At 39.0% G+C, this 25,095-nt stretch overlaps 1 long non-coding RNA gene across 2 annotated transcripts; it reads left to right on the top strand.

The window, feature by feature from the left end:
• Positions 1–12,455: 12,455 nt before the first annotated feature.
• Positions 12,456–23,121, top strand: LOC143441137 (uncharacterized). 2 transcript variants are annotated; one of them, XR_013108358.1, is made up of 3 exons: positions 12,456–12,528; positions 16,250–16,380; positions 22,801–23,121. It is a non-coding gene; the product is annotated as an uncharacterized LOC143441137 (long non-coding RNA). The 2 variants fall into 2 exon arrangements; XR_013108357.1 differs by having other exon boundaries at positions 12,471–12,610.
• Positions 23,122–25,095: the final 1,974 nt, after the last annotated feature.

Genomic DNA, 25,095 nt, shown 5'->3' with positions numbered 1-25,095 from the left:
TCAGAGCAAGGAAGAAAAGGGAGAATCACCGTGACTCAGGGGAGAAGGATGGGACATAAGAGCTGCAGGAGAGAAAGCCAACCAGCCATGTATGAGTTCAGAGCCAAAGTGGTGTAGCTAAACTCACTGCTACAAGTAACTGACTAACTGATTTCGACAATGGTTGTACTAGTTTGAAGCCTCACCCAAAGTGAATAAGGGCTCCTAATCTCTGTACTCACTCCAACATTTGTTGTCAGATTTGTTGGTGATAGCATACTGACTGGCCTGGGGTGTTGTCTTAAAGTAGTTTTAATTTTCAAAACAGTTACTGGTGATTTGTATTTTAAAATAATTGTCTCTTGCATTAATCTGCCCCATTTTTTGACTGGCAGTTTTATTTCCTTGGTATTTGGTTTCTGCAATTCTTCCCAGTTTCTGGCTATTCTCCTTTTGTCTCAGGTATGGCTGGTAAAGACTTTCTCCTGCTCTTCAGACAGTATGTTTGCTCTGCTTTTACCTTCCTTTGCTGGAAACCGACATTTTAGTTTCATATAGTCCCATATACTGATGCTTTGGATTAGTTCTGTGATGTTGCTATTTTCTTTTAAAAGCTCTTGGTACCCCAATATTTTTAGGAGCATCCCCTAATTTTTCTTTCTAGAGTTTTGTGTTTCTGCTTTTAAACTGAGGTCTTTGATTCATTTTGAAATGACTCTTTTATAAGGTGAGAGATGTAAATCTAAGTTTATTCTTTTGCAGGTAGAGACCCAGTTTGGATAGGGTAACTTTTTCTCAAAGTATTTTCTTTGTTTCTTTGTCAAAAGTTAAGTGAGCATGAGTTTATCATTATCTTTCCTTGTCCGCTATTATATTCCATTGACCAATCTGTCTATTTATATGCCTTAATCACAATAGCTATCTTTTTTGCTATAGCATTATAATATAACTTGAGGTTAGTTATTGTAATAACGCCAATATTGTTCTTTCTCCTTAGGACTTCTTTGGCTATTCATGGTCTTTTGTCACTTTACATGAATACTTGTATTGTTTTTTTTTCTAATACTTTGAATATGACATAAAATTTTTGACAAGACAAGTACTTCATTACATCTTTATATTAATTTTAGTAGTATCGGCATTTTTTGCAATATTAATTCTGCCTATTTAGGACCATGTCTCCTTTGTGTAGTATATTCTGTGATTTCCTTTGTCAATACCTTGAAATTTACATTGTAGTTCTCTTTCACTTTCTTAGTTACATATGTTCCTAGACACTTGGTTTTGGGGCAAGTTAATTTGAATAGAGTGATTTTCCTAATTGCTTGCTCAGAGAATGGACTATTAAAAATTTTTTGACTTCATGCTCTGCAACTTTGGTATAAATGTTTATTACATTTACTGTAAATATCTAAAAGTTTTCTAGTAAACTCGACAGGGTCTTTTGAGCAAAGAATCATGACATCAGTAAATAGGAATTGTTTGACTTCTTTTCTTCTGCTATTTCTTTTACGCCTCTCTTTTCTGATAGCTACAGCCACGACTTCAAACACTACATCAGAAAAGAGATAAGAGAGGGGAGAGTGGACAGCCTTGTCTCGTTCCTGACTTTCAAGAAAATGCTTTTAGTATGCTCCCATTTAATGTAATATAATATTAATTATGTTTCTTTTATATATAGCCTATTTTTAAAGTCTGTAGAACTTTTTTTTATCATGAAGGGATGTTAAACTTTGTTAAATGTCTTTTTAGCACCATTGTAATAATTATGTGGCTTCTGTCCTTAAGTTTGTTTATAAGGTTCATTACATTTATCAATGTATGTATGTTGATCTGAACTTGCCTTTCTGGAAGGAATCCCACTTCATCATAGCATATAATCTTAGTGTGTCCCTGAATTCCATTTGCAGGTATTTTGTTAAGAATATATATGCAAATATATATATATATATATATATATATATATATATATATATATATCAAACAAATTGATCTGTCTTCTTGTTTGTCTTTACACACTTTTTGTCAAAAGATAGTAATGTCTTCATTGATTGAATATAGTAGTGTATGTTCACTTTCTATTTTCTGGAACAAATTAAGAATTGGTCTGAGTTCTTTGTTGGAAGTTGGATAAAATTCAGCAGTGAATCCACCTGGTCCTGTGTTTTTCTTTAAGGGAAGGATTTTAATAACAGTTTCAACTCATTGTTTTTAATGGGTTTGTTTAAGTTATTTAGCTCTTCAGGGTTTAATTTTGGTAGTTGATATGCTTGTAGAGATTTTTCTATTTTTGTTCTGGAATATCCAGCTTTTCAGAATATAAATTTCTGATAGAAAGAAGCAGAAGATGCAACTTAATAAAATTAGAGAACAAGAGAGTGTTGTTACAACTGACTGCAATGAAACTCAGAACGCGATTACGGATGGCTATGAAAACTTATACTCAAACTTAGATTGTTTCATGCTTGAGGACAGGTGAGGACACAAGGGCCATGGAACAGTCTGGAACAACCACTTTACAAGTCTGGCTCTAGTTGTTGGATATCTCACTTTGGAACTTGAGAACAACAGTCTACTCTTCTAGGCTACACTAAAACAATTCCAGAATAATTTGATTTGGGAGGAAACTGAGGGTTAGAGTTCAAAATGTTTTCTCAGGGTCATACTGCTCATAAATGGTTAATAATCATAGTTCCATTTGAGTACTATTTTATTCATCTCATACTGCTGTCTGCACCAGTGTCCTGACATTTTCTCCTAACTTACTCCTTAAATAAAATCACTTAGAACACTTTGGGCCAAATTGCTTGGTGACAGTTATACTGTTGAATCTGACTATATACTCAGTTACATATAATGGTTGTTTTATTTTCTTCTATGTTAGAGAATGTTGATTAAATAATTAGAGGGTTTTGATTAAATAATTTCATCCAACTTACCAAATGCAGGTCAATTTTGCTATTTAGCTGGTCAAGAAAGGTTTACCAAATCAGAGACTGAGATAGTAACCAGGACACAAACAGAGTGGATCAGGAACTCCCTGTCACCCTTCTGCCTGGGACAACGTTCTTGAGGGCTTGAGCTTATGGCAGTAGCAGGCTGAGAGCTGGTCCCAAGTGGACATTATGAGAAATTCCATCCCATGGTTAAAGAGCTAATTGTACTGCTGACCTTTTTGTATTCCCTGTCTAAACTAAAGAGAGACCACAACTGGTTGTGAATATTTATTGAGTTTGTTTCATAACTGCCTTTCCCCCAAGTGTCTGGTTGCCTTGTGTTGATTCAGAACATTCACCACCCTGCATTTCACAGGCAAAGTTAACCCACTGCAGGGATCCAAGCCTACAGACGAAAGAGGTTCAGCCATTCTTGAAGCTGGAAACTGTCTTAGCAATAATAAACCACTTTGAGGCACTTGAGACTTAGTTTGAGCCAAGGTGGCAGAGAGCTGTGTAATGACTGCATCTCATGTGGAAGGATTCCTAGAAGGGCCCAATGGGGATGGAAAGTTTGGGAATGTCATCAGGACTTGAATTAAGACCACATGTGCAGGCGGGAAGGCAACATTTGATAGACTGTTGACTGTTCAGCAGGACTGGAAGTGCCATTTCTGAGCTAGAGCTTTGAAATCTGTGGGTCCAAAACAAAGACATCCTGTTATTCACAGGAGTGATCTTTCTGTAGCTCATTCAACATGAAAATTTAATCTCAGGTCACCTGTCGGTACTATCAGAAAGAAATATGCTTGGGGAATGAAAATTAATTTCAATAGTTGCCTAAATAAAATCTAATTAGGCAGATAAATTTTCTCCCAGGAAAACATGTGCCGTACATTCTAGAACAATGCAGAAATGATTTACCTTGGGTAGTTTGGCATTATTTCAATGTTGTCCTCTCCATAGTTTAATTCTCTCATTAGGGAAATAGCCCAGAATTGGCTGGAGAGAGAATGGATTGCCTTCTGTAACCTTTAAGAGGTCACTGACTTTGGGCCTATGAATTTAAATCCATGGGGAAAGAAAGTGGAGGAGGGCTTGGATGGGGTTTTGTGGTTAAGTGTGATGCAACCAGGAGCAAGTATTAAACGTTATGTTCTCCAGATGGCTGCATGTCTCAGATCAAGCCGGAGGTATTGTTAAATTCCTCTGAGTAGTTTGTGTGAAATATGTCTGGGATGGAAAGTATAACCATGTAAGGAGTCTGTAGAGAAGAGCCAAGCTCAGAGAAATTCTTTTCCATGGAGCTGGATCCAGCTCTGTGGGTGAATTTTCCCCAGCTCGTTGGAGCAGGCATCCTGGAGAGTTCATACATGCCCTTATTTTAAAAAAAAAAAAAAGGCAAAAGGCTCTTACTAGGATGTTTAGGATGTTACTGGCAAAACAAAGACAAGAAAATTCTCCTTTGTTGGCAATATATATATATATATATATATATATATATATATATATATATAGTGATTAAAGATCATCATACCACAGAAGGTGGAAGTTTGATTTTCCATTCCCATTTTATAGGATGAGGAGATTGGGTCAAAGAATGGTTAAAGAACTTGTCCAAGAAGTAAGAAAGACGATTTGAACTGACACAAACAATATGAATCCCATGCCCTCAGAAATACCGCACCGTTATAACATTAACATCATAATCACAGTGGTAGTGAAAATGTTTAGCACTTTGAATACTCCAACTTCTTCAGCTAAATGAGTAGATATCATTAGTATATGGAGGTGAGTGACGACTCAGACAGACAGATAAGTAAGTCCCATGAGACAACTAAGTCACCAGTGTCCCCTTTGGCTATTTCTTGTCTCATCTCTAATGGAAGCTGGAAATGTGCTTAGTATAGCACTCTTCTCCAGAAGATACTGTGCTGATTGTTACAGAGCTTTTTATCTTCTTGTCCTTCCTTGTAGAAGAAGCCATGTTTCCCTGGAGCAACTCTTCCCCTTGTAGAGCTTTGCTGTGGTCACTATGCTAGATGGACAGAGGACAGAACTGCTGGCCATTGCTCTTGGTACATATATACATATGCATATGCATATACATCATATATATATATATATATATATATATATATATATATACACACACATACATATACACATACATATACATCTATTGAAGACGTGTGAACTAACAGCTGTGTCCAGTAGCCAACTGTACATGCCCTGAAGGTAGGTTGCAGAAAAGGGCAGTGACTGGAATGTTGAGGACACATTTTTCTTCATGGGGACTCAGGGCTTTAGGCTGACTTTCTATCCAATATATCTATGAAGAGCTTGGATCACCCAGGTCTCCAGTGACTTAGTATTGCTTTGGGTCCTGGATTGACATGATTCCCCGAACTGATTGAAACCCTGGTTAAAACAAACTACTTACTGCACCTTGCTGGCTACTCTTGGCTGCTCACTGTTCTAGGATTAAATTTGAATCAGCTCATCCTGTTCACAAATCACATTTCAACTGCATTTGTGCACTCACTCTTAAATAGACCAGTATATGTAATCCGGCTACACGTACTGATTTATTGCTGTAAAATTCTATGGAAAATGTGAGGGTTCTTTGAAACATGCAAGGTTAATATTTGCATATCCAGGACATTTGAAAACAAGCTGGGCACTAGAGGAGCTGTCTGTCCTCAACCATCTCCCCTTTGATTTCTGAGAAATAACAGAAAGCAAGGCTGCTGACTTTGTCCTTTTAAATTAAAACAATATTACCCTGTGAATAATTGTGCCAGATAATGTATCAGGTAGGCTGTTTTGTCAGTAAGAAACAGTCTGTGCAACTTCTACAAAATAGTAGAATCAACAACCCAGGTTTCTAGGAAAAACTATTCTTAGCCTGATCAAAATGATAATCTGTAATCAAAAGGCATAAGTTGTTCCCCATGTCAGTGGTCTTGTTTGTACCTTGGGAAATGAGAAGCAGTGAGATTAATTAATTAGTTGATTGATTGAAATAGGGTCTTACTATGTAGTCCTGACTGGTTTAGAACTCACCATGTAGAACATGCTGTTCTCAAACTCACACAGATCTGTCTGCTTCTGCCTCTTGGGGTGCTGAGATCAAAGATATAGAGAATCATTACTTTATCATATATATACACACATATATATATATATATATATATATATATAATTTTATAAAGGTTTCTCATGCCTGGAACTGATATTTTTCTTGGCTACTTTATGGTTTTGGTAGAGAGCATTGTCACCTCAATTGAAATTATTTATATGTAGATATATAATTTTATATATTTATATAATAATATTATAATATGTAATATATAATATATAACATATAATATACAATATATGATATAATATGTAATATATAATATACAATATATAATAAATATATAATATGTAATATATAATATATAACTTATAATATACAATATATAATATAATATGTAATATATAATATACAATATATAATAAATATATAATATGTGATATATAATATAAAATATAGTACAATAAAATTATATAATGTTAAATATATAGTAATATATATATATATATATATATACACACATACACACACACACATATTATTTCAAATAGGGAACAATTCTTTCTACCAAAGCCATAGTGTCTACCAATAATGTCAATGCCAGGCATGGGAAACATTTTAGTTACTGGTGGGGGAGTTCAAGAAAATTAAAAAACAATACATTGCTTTTAGAGCCTTGTTGTAGAAATGACTTAATCCCAACCAGGTTCCTACCCCGACCTTGATCATTCAGTTCCTGGGTAAATGACACACGACCTTTAAATTTACCAGTGTCTGGTTAGGCCATGGAAACCAGAGGAAGACTTACCCTACCACTTTCCTAAATCAGCATAATCTCTAAATGGATTCCAAATACTTATCCTTATACGTGAGTGTTGCTCTAAGCCTTCATCAAAGAAGTTTCATTTTAGAAGACTATTATAAAAGCCACAACTGGTCAAAATGCAGAGATTAAATGACTATGAGGTACCCACTTCCAATCGATATATTTGCAATACAACTCCGACACTTAAGGCTCAGGGAACACAGAAGAGAGAGCAGAGATCATAGAAGATCTTAGACCAGGAGGATATCAGCTGCTAAATAGTCTCAGGTAGTCTCAAAAACCAAAAGAAAAGAAAAAAGAAAAAAAGAGAACATAAAGTGGGATGTATAGGAAGGAGGGATGGATCTGGGAGGACTGGGAATAGTTCTATAAAATCCTCAGAGTTAATCACATATTGTACTATTTAAAAATAAAAAGAGGAATAAAAAGATATATGCCACCACACCAAAAAGATTTACTTTATTACGGATTCAATACAACAGAACGTTCCACATAGTAGCTTTCACAGGGCTGGCCCGAGGCTCATGCCCTTGAATGCAGTGTGCACAGCTGTCTTTGTAGTAAAGAGAAGTAGAAAACTAGTGAGGACAATGGAAAACTCCATGAAATCTCCAAGAGTAATCCTGGCAAAGACTCCGAGTAGTGCAGGGCAGGCAGCCTGAACCGGCCATCTTCTGTAACCAAGCAAGGCCTCAAGTGGAGGGATTGAGACATGAACCCAGCCACAAAACCTTTGACCTACAGTTTGTCCTGCCTACGGAGTGTTCTCGGATCTGAGCCTAGCAGAATTGTTGTCGAAGAGACCAGAGAGATTTCATCCAGCAACTGATAGGAGCAGCTGGGTCCCACAGCCAAACTTTAGGCAGAGCTCAGGGATTCATGCTGAGGGGGGAGAAAGGAACAGAGGAACCAGGAAGGTCAGGAATACTGGGAGAAGGAGCCTGCAGAGATCAGGGAATCTGTTGGGTTTTGACCTAGGTCCTCTACACATATATAGTATGGCTGAGTGGCCTGATGTTCTTGCAGAAATTATAAGGTTGGGAACCAATGAGGGGGTGGAGGTGGGGGTGGGTGGGAAGTAGGGAGTGGGAGGTGAGGGGTAAGGATTGTCTCTGACTGGTGCCTTGTCCAGCCTGGATGTGATGGTATGGACCTGGTCTTATTGTAGCTTGTTATGCAGTATTTGGTTGATGTTCCTGGGAAGCCTGCTCTTTTCTGAGGGAAGGATGTTGGGGTATGGATCTGGGGGAGAGGGGAGGTGGAGGGAAGAGACTGGTGGGAGGGGAAGGAAGAGAAACTGTGGTCGGATGTAACGTATGAGAAAAGAAGAGAGTGGAAGTTGTTTCATTCTTAAATATGAACTGCTGTAGAGAAAGCAGAGACAGAGACAGATTAACATATGATAGAGAACTACATCCCTGTTGGGTTTATCTTTTTGTATGGAGAATATCAAGTTTACTTAATTAACAAGCTATAGAAAACTTGGAGGACGTTTTAAACACAGTTTAGTTCAGAGCTCTCATGTGCTTTCCTAGAAGTCCAGGTCTCTAACCCCCTTGCTGTGTATCTTGGCAGAGTTCCCTATCTGTGTGTCTTTTTCTGAGTTACTTGTGACCCTGGAGAAACAGGACCAGGCCAAAGGGATCCCTTCCTGGGCTGTGACTTGGATCCTGTTTGGAACTGCGAATACCAGATCCCTTCTTCTCTCTTTTAAATGCTTTGTGGCACTTTTAAAATTAAAGTGTATTAACACTGTTTGTTTTCAGAATTTGGGACAGTGTAAAACGGGTTGAAATTCACTGTCCCAAAGTTTCTGAGAAGGTAATTGCAGCTATGTTAATTGACTTCTTACCTGCCTATTTGGCACAATTTAGTATAGCCTTATTTTCTCCATAGTATTACTGAGCAGACCTTGCTTTGAGCCCTGTGTTGGAAAAGAGAAACTCAAGGACATGTTTGTGGCCAAGGTCTTACAGGAAGTAATGATGGTTAAGTTTGAACATAAGCATGAGAAAAGAACGGTATCTTACCACAGCTAGGTAGATATATTCCCTGGGTTTGAGGGCCATGAGACACTACATGTTCATGGTAACCTATGGACATTCTTTGGGAGATCACCAGACAATGTGTTGTCAGGATAGGTTTCTCTAATGATTTTAGGATTCCTGGGATCTAATATAGCTACTAAAACTAACATTTTTGGAAATCTATAGACAGGTTCTTCTCCTCTGGCAATGTGGTTGGATTTCCCAACTAGCCACTGTGTAGGTTATTCTCCCAGCTTGGAGCATCACAATGGAGATGGGTCAGAGATCAAATGTCACAAAATTCTTCCCTGCACCTAAACAGGAATTGCCTGTCTATTCTGAGGACAGTTTCACTTTTCAGGCTGGCCTAGCACCTCAGTCATTTTTCTCTCAGTATTGGGCTTAGAGCTGGTACTCTCTTAGCTTGTGGAAAAGATGAGGCTATAATGGTGCATTCATTTTGAGCCTGGTTATTTATTTTGTAATTGATGGTCATTCTTTTTCTTCAGGAGTTCCATCATAGCAGTTCCTGTTGCTGCATGGTCAGGTGCCTCTTGCTCACCTTGTGCTGTTGCTATCTTGAACATTTGTTTTTCCAGCCCTTGTGACCCTGTCATTTCCCTGGTTAACACCTTCAAGGTCTACCAATATTTCTAGGATGAAGTCCAAAAATGACAAAGTGATTATTGCCAACCTATAACGTGTGCTTAGTATATTCACTTTCTTTTGGTTAGTGAGTACTTACGTGTTGCTGAATTTGTTCCAGGGCCTGGTGTAAGCATTTCATACCTGTCAATTCCTTTGAACAGTGTAGTAATAATCTTCTAATCTTCTAGGGTTCTTCTAGGAATTTTCTAGGAATGCTAATAGTGAAGCCCCTGGTTCATATATTAAAACTTAATCACCAATGTGAGGGTACCAGCAGGTTCGCTCCTGAGTTGGGTGTCCTAATTATTGACATTAGTGCCCTGCACATGGGACCCTAGTGTATTTTCTAGCTCTTTTAATCATGTGAGGATACAGTCAGAAGGTGGTACTCACAGGCCAGAATCAGTGATAGTGTCTGTCTTCCCCTGGAATTGCTAGCCTTTCAAGATGGTGAGAAGTACATTATTTGTGGGTATGAGCTACTAATCAATGAAAGGCATTTTGTTACAACCACCCTAATAGACCAATCTGTTTTTATGTTTCTCACTCCCTTTCACAGATAGAAAAATGGTAGCACATATTAAATAGCATGCTCAAGACTAGATAGTTAATAGGAGGTGGCATCTGGGCTCAACCCCATGTGTTTGGGTCAGATTCAGCACTTGCTGACTCCCTGGCTCATGTCAGATGCTTCACAAAGACCTCCTGGTCAGAATTCAAGCTGACTCAGCTCTCCCCACACCCTCTGTCCAGCTGCCTACCAGTCCTTTAGCTCTCAGTGTGACCAGCAATTCCCCCAGCCCCTCCCCCAGCTGACCACATTACTCACTCCATAAGCACCTTGTATTTTCTTCTTATTGCACATAACACATTGGTGATTAAGTAATTAGTTGAATAATGAGGGCATTTTTTCTCTTCCATTAGACCTTTACATGACTTAAGGGTAGAGAGCAGTCTACTTGTGTCTTCACTGCCCTGCATAGTACTCAACAGGTTTTCGGTGCTAAATTACCATATAGTGCATTTGAGACATTAAACTGTCAAACTGGAACAATCACCCAGGGAGACTGGAGGCCTGGGATGAATGAGTATGATGCCTGGAAGGCAAGCAGGGCTGCTGCTAGCCCTGCCTCCCTCACTGCCAGGCTAAGTGTTGAGCAAGCCATTTAACCACTGGGTCTCCCTTTCTTCACTTGTAGAGGGTCCAAACAACTCTTATGTATATCAAAAAGTATTTGTCAGGGCCAAACGAAAAAGAGTGTATTCCTGAAGTCGCTCTGTCTAACTTTTATCAGCTATGATATTTTTCATGCTTATGAGAATATATTTTTCAATGTATTTTCTTCATGAAGCATTTGGTATATAAGTTACACAAAAATTATCTCTGCATCCAGTACATATTTGTCAAGAGATACCTGGGGCAAAGGAATCTTTTGAACTGTATTGTCAGCATGCAGTAAGAAAGATCTAGATTCTCTGGTTCATGTGATTTGGAACCTTCAGCAGACAAAGTATGAGAGGAAGCAAGTGGTGGTGATTGTGATGTGTGGGTGTGTGTATTGTGTGTAAGAGAGAGGGATATCAAAGTGGTATACCTGATATTTGATATATTTGATAGCAAGAGGTATCAAAAATTAAAAAAATAAGTCAAAACTAATGTGTAAGAATTCATGTAGGACAGGATTACCATAAAAGCTGTGGTAAGAGCTATGCCTTTGAGGAGAGGGAAGTTTCTCTGAAGTGAGGCAAGCAGAAAGGCATCTAAGGCAGCTGGTAGTGTTTTATTTCTTAAGCTAGATGGTGATACATGAGTTTGTCACATAGTAATTAATTCTAGGACAGTTTGGGTAATTGTCTGTACCTCTGTTGTTAGCATTCCTTCTAGACTCCGCCCCACAGTTACCTGGCAACAGCCAGATAATGCCTGGCTTATGCCCCTCCTCAGTCCCTTTTACTCTCTTACTCTCTGCCCTTATCTCTCTTCCTATCCCCTTCTTCACGTGTTCCTGGCCAGCCTCTCCTCTCCTTCTCCCTCCCCCTCCCCCTCCCAGTTGTCCTCCCCTCCCCTCCCACTCTTCCTCACTTCTTCCTCCCCACCCTCTTTCCCTCTGTCTCTCTCCTCTTCTTTCTCTGTCTTTCTCTGTCTCTACTCCCTCCTCAACTTCCCTCCCCATACCCTAAATAAATTCTATTCCATACTATATCAGGTGTATGGCTGGTATCTCAGCGGAAGGGATGTCTTAGTATGGGCCCGCAGAGATATGCCCCCTTCCATCTTATCATACTGTGCTTCTACCAAACATATCCCGGCTCTTTCTTTTTTCTTTTATTTTTTTTCTTTCTTTCTTTCTTTCTTTCTTTCTTTCTTTCTTTCTTCCTTTCTTTTTATAAAGCACAACATCTGTTTTTGTTTTTCAACGAGATGACTTAAAATGAAACTGAAACAATATAAGGAAATCCTGTGTCACTGTATAAATAATAACACTATAGAACTCTGGCTGCGAGATAAAGGATGATTTCAGTAATAATCTACCCTGGTGACATTTTTAGCCAGGGGTGGACAAATAGTTCTGGAAAGCTTCACAGCTATCTATCTGTTTTCAGGACTTTTTTCTGCCAGGTTGACTAAAGCAGCCAGAAACAACTTACCAACAGAGGCAGAGCTGTATTTCTAAGCTCAGTTTGAAAACAGGCTGAGGAGTTGGTTTGGCCTTAGGGTGGACTTTCTAACCCCTATCAAATCTTTAAGTAGCAAGCAGGCTGGATTCCTGGTCCTCCTGGCTCAAAAGCAGCACAACCTGTTTCTAAAGCTTCCTTCAAAGGGGCTGAAATGGGGCTGGAGAGGGGTGGGGTGGGAAGGGGAAGGGTGGGGTATGACAGGGGAGGGGTGGGGTGGGAAGGGGGTGGTGCTTACTCTAAAGGCTGCTTTAGAAAACAAGTTGGGAATTGCCTGGAGATAAAGTGGCAGGGAGACTGGCTGGTTCTGGAAATACCTGTTCTGGTCCTTCAGTGGCAAAGCTACTGAATAAGGTGGGCAATCAAGCTAGGGACTGGCTGTTAGGGAAAGGTGTCACCTGGAACCAGAGCTTCAGCCCAATGGTCACTCTCTTCTGTGAGTAGGTTTTCAGATCCTTCATACACTTTTCTGCTCATTCCAATAGTCCAGCTGGCTTTAGTAATAGATTTTGATTTAAGCAATGCCTTTGCTATTAGAAAAACAAACAGAGCTGTCTACTTGCTAGTGATAAGACCACATCTTTTCGTCGAGACTGTTTTATTTTGAGGGCTCTTAGGGCTTCATATTGGCGACTTGTGGCTTCTGTTCTGGTTCTGTGGTTAACTCGGTGCCTTATCACTTGAAGATAGGGTGGAGCTGATTCCCACATTGATAAAAATTCGTGTTTTACTGTTGATAATTCTTATCTCTGGTGATTCAATCTACAAAAACTTGACTAATTTTCTCCCACTTGGACACCATTTCTGTACCATTACCTATTCAGTTCAAACTTTGATTGGAATGCCCACACCTTATACTTTTTTAAAAGCTGTTCTATATAATTTCTGAGGGCAGAAGATAACTTAGATCAATATCATGTGTACTTTGCCTGCCTTTGAACCTGGAAAAAAAACCCCACTTTTCTTGATGTTACTCTATCACTATGTCAACTTAAAAATAACTTGTACTGGTTTAACTTTCTGACTTACTCCATTTCATACCATACTTGGCATTGATGGCTCATTTTAAAAATGCTGGCCCATGGAAGGATATCATCAAACAGCTGTAATGAGACAAGTTGCTACATGTCCTTCCCTAATTTCTACAACTTTGTTTTCAGGAAGGTTGTGAGAAGAATAATCCTCATCAACAGAGTGGCTTTTACACACATCAGAAAGTTAGGAAAGGCCTTGACACAGTACTTAGGGAAATCCGATAGAGGACAGGAAAGCATCTGAAGAACTGTTCATTTGGAGTGCAGAAAGCAGTTCGACCTGATTTCCCTTCCTCTATACCATGCTTTCCTTCTTTTTTTTTTCTTTCTAAATTTGTTCATACAATACACTTTGATCTTGTTTTTCTTTTTCCTCTATTCCTCCCAGATCTTCTCTACCTCCCTACCCACTTCATGATCTTCTCTTTATTTGTCTCTAAACAACAACAAAACCCGAAGAATATAAATCAAAACAAACAAAATCCATTAAGATGAGGAAATACCAAAGAAAACCCCCAAAATCCCTCTCCCCCCTCCAGAACCCCACAGAGTTCGTTTTGTGTTGGCTACTAACTGTTGAGTATGGTACCATGGTTAGGAATGTGAACCTGTGTCTACTTCCCTTCCTCAGTTCTAGGATTTTGTTTGGTTTGTCTGTGTGGGTCTTGTGCATGGTATTCAGTCTCGGTGAGTTCCTAAGTATGTCAGTCCTGTTGTATCTGGATGATTCTCTTTCTTTGGAGTCCTCTTCTACCTCTGGCTCTTACAATCTTTTTATCTTCTTCATAGAGCCCTGAACCTTGAGAGACAATGTTTCATGAAGATATCCCTTTTAGGGCTGAGTTCTTTAAAGTCTCTTGTGGTCTACACAGTGTTCAGTTATGAGTCTCTGTGTTAATTCCCACCTATTATAAAAAGAAGCTTCATTAATGAGGGTTGAGAAGTGTACTAATTTATGAGTATAGCAATACATCATTAGGAGTAATTGTATCTCTATATTCCTTAAGAAGAAAAATGGAAATAAAATCTCCCCTAGGTTTGTGACCTGCCTAGTCTCAGGTTCTTGGCTGCTTTAGCAGTATCAGGTACAGTTTTCATCACATGGGGTAGTCCTTAAATGTAACTTGAAAGCGTTGTTTCTAGGAAGAAAGAAAGTTACTCCCATATTATGTGTCCCTCTTTTGCAGGCAAGTCACTGTTGCAAGTAACAGGGCTTGTCACTGGGTGATATTGATTACTTTTCTACTCCAGTAGCATGGCAAATACTTTCCAGTACCATGAATGTTATTAATCAGTAGTGGTGAATCTTCTGGTTGGGCACCAGTTCACTTCTCAGTGTTCAATGATATGAGTGAGTGCTGTCTTCAATGATAGGTTGTTGCCACCAAGTTGTCGAGAGTAGCGAATAGCCTTGGAAATAGCCTGTGATGTTTTAGGGGTGTTTGTAACTATGGGCCTTTCAATGCCTTCCCCATTTCCTGAATAATGATACAGAGGCTTATGTTTCTTTATAATGCTTTTGGCTTTATCTTAGGCTTGCTCCTCAACTAGTTCAAAGCTCAATTATCCATTTATACTAATCTAAGTTCTGCCATGTAGCTATTTGCCCCTCCTCAATCTCATGCTTCCAACCATCCCGGTGTCTCGGTGGTGAATCTCTCAGGTCTCTCTCTTTTCCAGAGTTCCTCTCTCTGTCAGATGACCTATCTTCTATTGTGCCTTTTGCTATAGGTCATAGGCTCTTTATTTCAACCAATCATAAGGTGCCTTCAGCAGGCAAGAAAGGACAGAGACACATCTTCACATAGTGCATATAAACATTCTCTTTACAGGTGTCTATGAGACAGGACTCCTTTAACCAATGGGTTTTATGATATAACCCATTCCCAGCACTGGAGGTTTTTCTTAGGGTGGCAAAAGATGTCTAGTTAGGGTTTTGTCATTTCCCCCATATATGGTGGTTCCATTTAAAATTTTTTCACAAAAAATGTGTGTGTGTGTGTATACACATATATATATATGGAGGAATGTACAGTAGTAGGTTCCCATACAGTTTTTTCAAAAAGCCTTTATTGTTAGCTGCCACTCCTCATGTTCCCTCCTTTATCTTTCTGTCCCATTTCCCTTCCCATTTAATCTTCCTATTCTCATTTTCCCTTTATTTCTTTATAAGACTATATTCTATTTCCTTTTCCTTAGGAGATTCCCTACCCTCAGTTTCTTACTAGGCATCCAGCAAGCAACTCTGGTCATTTGGAATGGAATATCTGTATTGAAAACTTAAAAGTTAGCACCCACGTATAGGAGAGAGCATATGATATTTGTCTTTTTGAGTCTGAGTTACCTTACTTGGGAATGGTTATTTCTAGTTCCATCCATGTAACTGAAAATTTTATAATTTTTATTAATAGATGAATAATATTCAATTACATGAATGTACTATACTTTTACTAATCATCCATCAATCAATAGATATCAATTTATAGATTGTTTGGAAGCAGGTAGGCTATTTCCAGCTTGTATTATGAATACTGTGACAATGAATGTGATTGAGAAAATATCTCTATAGTAAAATATAGAGGAATAGTGGATAGAACTGGACACAATCCTTAAATTTATCGCTGGGGAGGGAAAGGCGGAGTTAAAGCATTTGAAGGAATGGTCATATGAAATACAGAATGCAGTTTGACCTGACTCACTTTTCATTCCTTTCCTCCTCCCTTCTTTTTCAGTTTTTTTTCTTTTGTTGAGATATGGTCTCACTGTGTAGCTCAAGCTTGCCACAAACTTGCCATCATACTGACCCAGACTCTTCAGTGGTGAGACCTTTAGGACTACATTATTGGGCATGGACCCCACTAGACTTTTTCTAGGACCAGAATTTATGGATAGATGTTACTACAACAAAAACCTTCTAATGGGGTAGGGCCTTCCAACTTGTCTGACAAATCACTTGTAAAGGATTGTAAAAAGTTGTCCTATTTGTTCATGGCTTCTTGCACTTGTGTCCTGAAGTGTGATCTCTCATCTTCCTCCTACAGGAATAGAGTCTACTCTTCTCCCTTCTCTTAGTTCTGAATTGGACTTGTTCTTGCTTTCCCAGCAGAAGGAAACGGATATGACCATGGGTAGAAAATATCACATCCTTCAATTGCTTGCAGGAGGGTTGAAGGTATGTGAGCCACACACCCCATTTTCTTAGCTTCCAGTCAATGACCTGCCAGGCATATGAATTAGCATCCAAACCAAATTACCAGGTCATCAGAAACATGGATGAATGAGCCTGACATACCTCGATAGATCCAGCTTGCTAAACCATTGACTTATAATTAGTAGTCAGTATATGTTGCTTACAGTAACCAATTTAGTTCTAGAATCTGGCAGAGAACAAACAATATATATATATATATATATATATATATATATATATATATAGCACCTTTGGAAGAATGGCTGTGGATTATAAACTGGGGAATTAGAGTTATCAATAGATATAGAATCCCACTGGAAAGAATATTGGTTTCCCCTTTGGTCTGTGTTCTAGCCTGTGGAATCCTTTCTGAGTTATGAAGCTATCATGTTTGTTTCTTTGTCTGTTTGTTTGTTTAGTTAGTCTCTCCCTGTCTAGTGACAAACACTATTCACTGGTGTTGGGGTCTATTCACACATTTAAACATCATCCTAACATTCTTCAATCTGATCTTACTCATACTTCTCCAAGGCGTCTCGGTGGTGGGAAACCTGTCCTGGTGGAAGGAGCAAAGAACGAATGTGAAGAGTTCTGAGATCTTGTGCAGCTCCTGACATCACTGTGCAGTATCATATATCACTTTTAATACAACTATATAATGCTTTTAAAAGATTTCCCCAAGTCAACCTGAACTCCCATTTGTAAAACTGCAAAAAGATTACCTAATATCATACAAGAATTTTGTGAAGATGAAAAGTAACAAGACAAGTAAACAAATCCATGTGCTTCTGCATTTTTATTTTTGTTTAAACATTATTATGCTGAGACACATGCAAATCAAGCTCAGTGTCAATTTTAATTCATATTCATATTGATGTGGGACACATTTTCTTAGGATCTGGTGTGTGTGCATGTGCATATGGTATGTGGGAGCGGGTAGGGGCATGCATATGCATGTTAGTGGAGGTCAGAGGTCAACTGCAGGTGTTGATCCTTAGGCACTGTCCACCTTGATGTTTGTGGAAGGGTCTCTCATTGGCCTGGAGTTCTTTACTTCATCTAGGCTGGCTGTCCAGTGAGCTGCAGCGATCCTCCTGCCTCCCCCACCCCGCGTTGGGATCATAAGCATGTAGCTTTTTATATGGGTACTAGGGAACAAACTCAGGTTCCTGTGCTTGTGTTCCAAGCATTTACCAACTGAGCCATTTCCCTAGTCCCCTCCCTTGAAAATTTTAAAATTAACTTATTCATTTTTCTTTTATTTTTTTAAACATAGGCCTTTATTGAAATCACTTTATGTTTTTCTACACTTTTTTTTTTGTTTAAGAAAGTGAGCTATTAGAAAAGTAATAAACCATTTTAGAATTTAAAATATTTCTTCCTATCCTATTCTAATTATATATTGTTTCTCAAGGTTCTTTGTCATCATTAGACAGCTTCACTAAAGAATTTTATTTTTTTATTTTTTGAAAAATAAAAAGGAGTTGAGAATTGTCTCAGCCTTTATTATCATGCACAAACTTTTTACAAAGGCTCTGTCCTGACAGGAGGTACATTCCTGAAGTGCTGGTGATATGATTCCCCAGAGCTTTTTGAGTGTTAAGGAAGAAGATCCAAATATAAAATGAACTTCATAAGCATTAGATACATGAACACTACCCATAAGCAATAGATACACAAACACTACCCATAAGCAATAGATACATGAACACTACCCATAAGAAGTTTAAAACCCCTGCATGCATAGTTCATTCTGCACAAATTGCCATGAGGGTTTTGTTTTTTTGTTTTTTTTGGTTTTTTGGTTTTTTTTTTTTTTTTGCTGAGATATTTGGAGAATGTCAACAGAAAAGGGAAGATCGCTTACCATGTACAGGAGGGAATTTTCTGTCATTGTTGTTAATTGTTGAAACAGTCTTTTTAATTGGATGGGCATGGGGATTGTTGACTATCAGGCATCTAATGTTGGTAAGTAAAGAGTATTTTGTACAAAAATAAGTGTGGTCTGAACACTGAACTCCGTCTGTTTGTTCCACACTCTGTCAGAGCCGGGCCTCCAACCTCTCCCTCTATCTCATTCTTCTTTCATGCTCATTTTGAGAATTCAGTCATAACAAAGGAGCCTTGGCCTTCAGTACAGATGAAGCATGTAGGAATTTTTTATTCATAATTGTAGATGCTTCTTTTCTGGGAAAGAAAGAGCTGATGTAAGATTTTCTTGGATGCACCAGTGCTGTACCCCAAGGCAACTGACTAGTGAGTGCTGGAGGCCAGGAGCCATTTCTTGCCTCAGGGCACTTCAAAATCCCATTTCCCATCCTCAGGGAATCTGCACAATGCCAAGCCTTCCCTTCCAGATTTTATCTTTCCCTTTCCTAAGGACCACTCATGGTCTTAATTCTTTATAGATCTGGAGTTGGAACAAGAAAGAGACAAGCAGAGAGAAAGAGTCCATGTTTCCTCTCCAGAGATCCTAGGAAAGCTGAGATGTGAAAGACACCAAGAGAAAGAAAATATAGATCATTTCCTGCTAAGTAGGCAAAAAAAATGCGTATATAAGATTATTTATTCATGGGCACAAGGAAGCCATCTAAATATTTTAAACACAAATTAAAAATTTAAAAATGCATGAAAGGAGATTACAGTGTTTAAACTAACTTAAGTCATATGTAGTCACAGGTATAAACCTGCTTTTGAGAACAAATGACACCATTATCTTTCTATAACTTTGCCCTTCCTGATGAAATCATGAATACAAAGGCAGTTTTGAACATAGATATGCTTTCTATTTTGCCCCACTATGAATTTCCATATAAGTTTGCTTCTGACTGCACAGAGCACAATTTTTTGAAAATCTCAGCGCAGTTAGTGTAATTCTAGGAGCCTCAGGTTCCGGAACTGATGCAATTGGAGAGAGCTTCAAGATGACACTGACTCTAAGTTTGCCATCTGCCAACCCTGCTATGGTACTTGGCATGGCCTTGATAGGTATTTTGGGGGGGGGGGGATAAATAACTGAAGGTCTAGAACTTAAATGGTGGAAGAAGCAAATTAGTGTTACCCCTCACCTCCATCTAATTATGGAGACTGAATTCGTGGCCGTAACTATCACACAAAAGATCTAATGCAGAGTCATACTCAGTCTGCATCAGCACTCTCTGTGGTACAAATGGTAATTGAAAGACAGGCAGAAGGAGACGGGTCTTCAGAGTTAAGCTGTCTAGTGTTTGAATCCTGGCTCTTTTACTCACTCACCTTCAGGTCTTGGAGAGAATCAAAAGAGCATCATGATAAAATGATCATAGTTTTCCATACCTGCAGGCACTTGGAAATTAAGTCAGATGTGTATGGCATATGGAAAACACTCATCAAATATTCCTTCCCTTCCAAGGGCAGGTCCATGGGAATGATGATGCTGGATATGCATGTTGTTTTGTGGTAAGGGGCCAGGGAATCAGGGGATCAGGAAGATGGGGAAAGGTTTTCTTTCTCAGTGGGGCAAAAGTTGGAGTACCCTTGACCATTAGGTGACCAAGAGAGAAGTTCTGGTTGCATATATCCTGTTCACTCAAATCAATCTGGTAAGGAAAGGATGAAGCCAGAAGCCTGCTGGAGGCTCAGAAAACAGCCTTTGCTGACACCTTAATTCTGGGGTCACTGGTGACTGTCTCTCATAGATCTTTATTCTTCAGACATGGAGATAAGGTCAAATGGTCAAATTGCCAAAAGCCTTCTAGAAACCTGGAACATAGTAACAGTGCGATTTGCATAGTTACTTTCCCCCTTCTCCATCCTGTAATTCTCTAAAGGTTTATGCCTTTTTTTTTTTCTTTTTTAAATGCTTGATTCTCGCCCCCCCCCCTTTTAGGATGCTATATCTCTCTAAGTGTGAGAATATTCTGTTCCGTTGGCTTCTTTCCAGTTTTCAGAGAGAGAAAGAGAGAGAGAACTCAGTCAACACTGGCAATTTCTTGCCTGCCTGCCAACTACCTCTGGGAGGCAGAGATTCCAGAACCAGGTGCTTTCATTTCATGTTGGTTTCCATTGTCATTCTCTATCTTACTGGGTGTGGACGTACACATATCACATATATGCACACAAGTACACACACACACACACAGAGAGAGAGAGAGAGAGAGAGAGAGAGAGAGAGAGAGAGAGAGAGAGAGAGACCTGCTGTGTTTCAGCCACTGTATTGACCTTAGACATATAGTGAAGAATACAGCACTGTTCTCACCTTCAAGCAGCTGGTGCAGTGGATGAGATATGTATTTTTAAAAGCTGCCCGTTTCAGCATGTGGCGAGTGTGGGATGCTTGGGGAGCCATAGAAGATGCATCCAAGTCAGGCAGAGCTTTGGTAGAGGAGCTGCACGAGGGAGGAATACTTTAGTTGAATCTTCAAGGACCAGAGAGTATTATTCAAGAAACAAAGGAAGCAGCCTGAACAGACAAATAGAAGAGTGAGAACATTTTTTAAGCCATTTATTTCTAAGGACTATCACCTGATTAGAAGCATAGCATGATTTTGAGAAAAGGTAAATGAGACTTGATGGATATCCCCTCAAAAATACCCTAGAAGCCTACTATGTCTTAGACTCTTCCTTCAATAGGCTTTGAGATAATGAGGATTCAATGCAGGTAGATATTGAGGCTACTGAACAGGAAATGACATACACACACGTTAGTATAGAGTCTTAATTATGTCAGTGATAGTCAGATTGAAACAGAAAAAAAAATTAATTAATGTTTTGAAAAGATGTTCCTTTGAAGGAGATGAAGATCTATAGGTATAACACACATCTGGAAAGACATTGGTGTAACAGTCATTTTTCCCCACACTTAGGACTATATCATTAGTGCTATAACAAGAGGTACGATGTCTACCAAGAAGTTGAAGAAAGAAAATCGTCAATATTTGTCATAGAAATTTATTTATTTGCTCATCCATTTCTAAATACTCACCAAGGAACTTTAGGCTCTGTAATAGAGTCTTTCAGGTTTTGTTGTTGTTGTTGTTTTGATTTTTGTTTCATTGTTTTTTTGTAAAGAATGTATATATCTGTATTCTTCAGCTAAATTCTTCAAACTCATGGCCTATTTTCTCATGTTGTGCTCACCTGTGATGCTCATTCTTGAATCTAGCGTGTGAGTATATCTGGTCTGTGCTTAGAACAAATGTTTGTGAGATGGATTGGGCACAGAACACTCCCCTGTTCTGAAATGGCAATGGAGAATAGCCCATGCTGTATCAAAGTGACATCATCTGTTACATTTTTCATCTCAGAAGCACTTAGAAGGCCTTGTCTTTGCTCTTTCTGCTAACCCTTGGTGGAAATGGCTGGATGATGGCAACCAGGATATCTTTGGTCATTGTTGTTTCTAATTATTCGAAAACAGGAGAAGTCACCATTAACACGTGAGTACTTCCCGAGGATTGTTCTGGCAATGTGGCATCTAGGTACATGGATGTTTGGAAAATTGACTTCTTTAGATGAGGAACTAAGTTGAAACTTGCTTCTTGTAGAAATCGATGAAACATATATATATATATATATATGTGTGTGTGTGTGTGTATACATATATATACATATATGTATATGTATATATGTATATATATATGTATATATATGTATATACACACACACACACACACACACACACACACACACACACATATATATATATATATATATTAAATGATGACTGTTTCCTTGCGTCTCCTCCTTTCCCTCCTCATCTATGTTTTAATGTGTAAGCAGCCTATCCCAGAGGATAAAACAGAAAACACAAAACCCTCATTCTTGTTAATTATAGATTATCTCTGCAACTTTGAAGAAATGGGAAATTGTACATTATCAATGTTCTGCTTGGAAGTAAACTCGAAGAATATCCTTAAAACTGCTTAGAAACTTGGTGTCTCAGAAGGTTAATAAAACCATTTTAGGTAGGACAGAAGTTTTATCCACATAGGACACTGTCATGCCCAACAGTAAGAGCTAATGGCTAACTGTGGCACCTACTAGCACACCAACCAGCATGCTGGCTTCCAGGCTCTCTCAGTATTGCAGGTGTCTGTGACAGAGTCCATGTTGGCCCTGGCTCCTCTGAGCATTTCTCACCCTGTTCTCTACCCTAAACTCTTTTTAGCTCATACTCCCAACGCCCCAGGTTGCCTAAACATTTTCGGCCCATGGGTTCTCTTCCCTAAGCCTCTCATTTCTACGATCCTGCCATTCCGGCCATGTATCCTCTCGGCTTTTTCTTGGCCCTCTCTGTCTTGTTCCTCTCTCTTGGTCTCTTTTGCCCACAGTCTCTTCTCTTCCGCTCTTGGCCTGGGTTCAGTCTGCTGTCACATTTACTTTCTTACTTTTTTTTTTTTTTTCTGCCCTGTACTTTTCCAGATGCCTCTGGCTCTATTCTCCCTCACATTTACAACAGGATTCTTCTCCTCAGCCATACCTTGGAGAGGTCATGCCCTCACTTCATGCCACTACGAAGGAAGTGAAACAGGAGAAAATGAAAAGCGACTGGGTTGTTGATGACTAGAAGAATTTGATGTGGAGGAGAAGTGAAGATAATGAGCTACCTACCTGAAGCTCAGACAAAAGGCTGACATCCCCTTGGATAGGATGCTGGAGAAGAGACCACAGAGCAGGGAAAGATCATTAGCAAGTGGCAAATTTTATCACCCCTCCCCATTACTCATCCAAAAGGAACCTTGACACTTGATAAAAAAAAAATAAAAAAGAAAAAAAAGAAAAAAAGAAAAAAGAAAGAAAAGAAAAAAAAGGTTCACAGAGACTCCCATGTACACTGGTTAATCTTTAATAAATGTCCGCTACTTTCTTTTAATCACTCTTTCCTCGAAGGCACATTGATGTAGGAAACAATCATAGAAACTCAGTGAATCCACTCTCCATTTAGTAGGCATTGCTAACAAGCCTCCTTTGCACTTTCCTGTCTGGAAGTTTCTTCAGTAGTACTTGCATAGCTTTGGGGTTAGGAGTTTCACGAACTCACAGACTCAGATGCCACTTCAATGTTTTTTTTTTTTTTTTTTTTTTTTTTTTTTTCTTCCTCCTGTGGTAACAAGCTCGATTTTGAAAGAAGAAAAAAAAATTGCGAAAGAGTCATTTATCTCTAGAGATAGTAAAGGAGATAGAATGTTATCAAATATGGCTCATGAAAGGAAAGTGGCAGGCGAGGACGCCTACACAGAGATCCTGGGTAATGAACAGACTACAGAGCTGGAAGACTCACCAATCTAAGGGCACTTTAAATTGGAGGGTGGAGAAAGATGAACCTATAAACTAGATGTTGTAGAAGACAGTCAATACAGCACAGAAAAAATTGTGACACAAGAGGAGCCCAGTAATTTCTCGAGGGAGAATAATAGGGGAGTTGTTTGAGGGCTGAATTTATGATCTCAGAGTATACACAGATTATCAATAATAAATAAAGCCAGCCTGCAGATTTGACACTAGGAACTACGTCCAGTGACATAGAAAATATGAGGAGGTGGTGGGTTAGAATTTATAACAACATGTGTGTCTTATTCAAAGGAAGTAATCTGTTGAAGTAATATCATTGTTCCACAGTCTCACCTATTCATTGACATCTGCATAACAGAAGCATGAATCCACAATGCAAGACATTCCTGAACATAGGAAAGGAGAAAACAATCTGGGGCTGGCAGGATGGGAGCATGCTGCCTTACACACTTAAGTGAAATATGCAAATAGTGATGTCAACATGGAAACAAATTCTACAAGTCAGAATGCAATGGGCAAACTTCACCAATCTTCCGAATGACCTTTCTTCATCCTAAAGCACACTATAAGCCCTGATTCAGGGATTATCATCTATTGAAAGTCTGTCTTAGTTAGGGTTTCCATTGCTTTGAAGAGGCACCATGACTAAGGCAACTCTTATAAAGGACATTTAATTGGGGCTGGCTTACTGTTTCAGAGGTTCAGTCTATTATCATCATGGCAGGAAGCATGACAGTGTGCAGGCAGATATGGTGTTGAAGGAGTTGAAAGTTCTATATATTCATCGGAAGGAAGCCAGGAACAGACTGTCTCAAGGGCAGCTAGGAAGCGAGTCTCTTCTGCACAGGGTGGAACCTGAGCATAGGCCCTCAAAGCTTGTCCACACACTGACCTACTTTTTCCAGCAAGACCACACCTCCCAATAGTGCCATTTCCCATGAGCCAAGCTTATTTAAGCCACCACAGTGTTATAAACTATAGAACAATAAGCTTGATGTTTAACTCTTGGAAAACATTATTTTAAGAAACTTCCATAGAATTCAATAGAAATCTAAGTACCCAATAAACTAAGCCAGACATTAGATGGTCATACAATGATGAGTAAGAAAGACACGGGACTTAACCTCCTGTAGATAATGCAGATGCTAGATAACCGCCTTCATGACCAATCACTCAAATTTCAACTATGAAACATCATACACCAAAAGTATAAGGTCCTCGTGGACAGGATCACAGGACTGTGGCTGTGAGAGTTGCTCAGGGGAAGCCTCCTGTGGGAAATGATACTTGTGCTATCGAAAAGAATCTATTTGGCAAGGGAGCCCTGAACTGGGACGTAGCAGCAAGGCTGGGCTGGGTGAAAGGTAGGGACTAAAGAAGAATGTGGGAGAGATAAGTTTGTCAGGCGTTCCCATGCTCACATTA

This window comes from Arvicanthis niloticus, chromosome 2, assembly GCF_011762505.2.
Source record: "Arvicanthis niloticus isolate mArvNil1 chromosome 2, mArvNil1.pat.X, whole genome shotgun sequence".
Taxonomy (NCBI): Eukaryota; Metazoa; Chordata; class Mammalia; order Rodentia; family Muridae; genus Arvicanthis; species Arvicanthis niloticus.
The sequence above is the reverse complement of the archived record's forward strand: the minus strand, read 5'-3'. Positions and strand labels throughout refer to the sequence as shown.